The sequence below is a fragment of the Carassius auratus genome, unplaced genomic scaffold (genome assembly GCF_003368295.1).
Source record: "Carassius auratus strain Wakin unplaced genomic scaffold, ASM336829v1 scaf_tig00218250, whole genome shotgun sequence".
In the NCBI taxonomy this organism is placed as follows: domain Eukaryota; kingdom Metazoa; phylum Chordata; class Actinopteri; order Cypriniformes; family Cyprinidae; genus Carassius; species Carassius auratus.
The window spans coordinates 17501-20000 of record NW_020529409.1 but is presented as its reverse complement, the minus strand read 5'-3'; the positions used below and the strand labels follow the sequence as shown (position 1 = coordinate 20000).

Sequence of the window (2500 nt, the reverse complement as noted above, 5' to 3'; positions counted from 1 at the left end):
TGGTATGGCCGTAAGCGAAGACAGCAGCAAAGAGAGGGCTATTTAAAGACCAGCCAATCTAATCGCCAGTACATTATATAAGTAGGAAAGAAAACCCAAAAGCTTATAGCACCTGGTATTCCTAGGCAGTCTCTCATCAAAGTGCTAACCATACCTAAACCTGCTAAGATTCAGAGATCGGGCATTGACTTTTTTTTTTTTTTTTTTTTTTAAATGAAAGATTATTATATAATTCGTGAAATTTTCCAAAGAGATTAAAGCACCTGGTATTCCCAGGCAGTCTCTCATCAAAGTGCCAATGTCACAGGCCGGAGCGGACCACCAATTCAACGGGTCTCGCTCCTCCCTCTAACTTCCACCTCGAGGAGGTCCCACAACACCCCAATGAATGGACGGACAACCAAGATTAAAATGTAACAATTTTATTTGTTTAAAAGTTTGGGGAAAGGGGTAAGGAAACTTTAAAAACTAATGATGACTCGAACTATTCTTTATCCACAAATACGGATTCCAGTCTCAAGAACACTCCTCTTCAGCCCTTCCTCGACAACACTCCACTTCAGCCTTTAATTTCCCGCCGACTCCACTCCAGGTAAGTTTAAAGCAAGAGCTAGGCAGTTGACGTGCAGGGGTTCTAGCTCTCAGGTAAATACAGAGTTCAATACACAGGTGAGTATTCACAGGGCTAAGCTGTTAGCGTGCAGGGGTTCTAGCTCTCAGGTAAATACAGTGTTCGATACACAGGTGGGTATTCACAGGGCTGGGCTGTTAGCGTGCAGGGGTTCTAGCTCTCAGGTAAGTACAGTGTTCGATACACAGGTAAGTATTCACAGGGCTGGGCTGTTAGCGTGCAGGGGTTCTAGCTCTCAGGTAAGTACAGTGTTCGATACACAGGTAAGTATTCACAGGGCTGAGCTGTTAGCGTGCAGGGGTTCTAGCTCTCAATGTAAGTACAGTGTTCCATACACAGGTAAGTATTCACAGGGCTGAGCTGTTAGCGTGCAGGGGTTCTAGCTCTCAATGTAAGTACAGTGTTCCATACACAGGTGGGTATTCACAGGGCTGAGCTGTTAGCGTGCAGGGGTTCTAGCTCTCAGGTATGTACAGCGTTCAATACACAGGTAAGTATTCACAGGGCTGGGCTGTTAGCGTACAGGGTTCTAGCTCTCAGGTAAATACAGTGTTCGATACACGGGTGGGTATTCACAGGGCTGGGCTGTTAGCGTGCAGGGGTTCTAGCTCTCAGGTAAATACAGTGTTCGATACACAGGTAAGTATTCACAGGGCTGAGCTGTTAGCGTGCAGGGGTTCTAGCTCTCCATGTAAGTACAGTGTTCCATACACAGGTAAGTATTCACAGGGCTGAGCTGTTAGCGTGCAGGTGTTCTAGCTCTCAATGTAAGTACAGTGTTCCATACACAGGTGGGTATTCACAGGGCTGAGCTGTTAGCGTGCAGGGGTTCTAGCTCTCAAGTAAGTACAGTGTTCACTACACGGGTGAGTATTCACGGGGCTGGGCTGTTAATGCACTACTCACCACTGAAGATATTCAGAGGTCTGTATTCCAAGCAGATACGGGTTTAGTCGATGACTGACGGCTGGTGGGCCTTACAGGTGAGACTGCAAACAATACTGGGCTTCCCGCCCAGCTTGACAAGGGGGCACACGGGGGAGGATCGGCTGTTGTCCTTCGCTTCCCTCGTCAAATAAACAGCACAGACGACACGCACAGGGCCGGTGGTTGCCAACAAGGCCAATGACACAACGTCACATAGATAAAAAGGATAAGGCTTTGATTTAAAAGCTTACAGAGATTGCTGCGTGGGCAACGTCATCCAACCTCCTCCAGAGGCGCCTCCAACACGTCCGAGCTCCAGCTTACTTAAGGTAAAAACTGTGGTTGCCACCAATACACTACTCCTCTCCGTCAGGCCTCTTCCTACGACCAGGGACACAACCACGGACAAACACCACACACCACAAAGGCACTACAATTCTTCTCGTGTGTACACTTCAATATAGCAGCACTCACCACACTCCACACACTCAGTGAAAGAAGATCGGTGGTGTATTCCCGTTTCGGGCTCAGAGTCCTGACAGGGCGGGTCAGATGGACAAAGGCAGGAGGGCAGACCACAGCAGGCAGATATATCGTACACCGGAGTCTCTCCGTCTTTCCCAGCGATCTCCAACGCAAGGCACTACTATCAACACTGAGTAAACACACAAGCACTGAGGATTATCAGATCAACACAAGAGGGGGGGGGGGATTTTCCACTGCTACGGAGAGATATGCAGTCGGAATCCTTTCTTAAAGGCGGTTAGTCTCCCTCCACATCCATCATTCACTCTCCACAATATACAAGAAATGTTCGTAAAGTCTTCACCCACCAGTGCACAGTGTTGTCCTCTCCCAACACGAATTCAATGATCTCCTTCACTCAGGGGCCTTCCAAACGTAGGATCGCTCCTTCAACTCAATCCACAATAAGAGGTAAAC

At 48.0% G+C, this 2500-nt stretch overlaps 1 non-coding gene across 1 annotated transcript in view; it reads right to left on the bottom strand.

Annotated features, from left to right (window-relative positions):
- LOC113104892 (5S ribosomal RNA) overlaps positions 1 to 16 on the bottom strand; it is a 119-nt gene extending 103 nt beyond the window's left edge. Inside the window, exon 1 of the ribosomal RNA XR_003292188.1 lies at positions 1 to 16. This exon is cut by the window's left edge and continues 103 nt beyond it. This is a non-coding gene — a ribosomal RNA (5S ribosomal RNA).
- Positions 17 to 2500: the final 2484 nt, after the last annotated feature.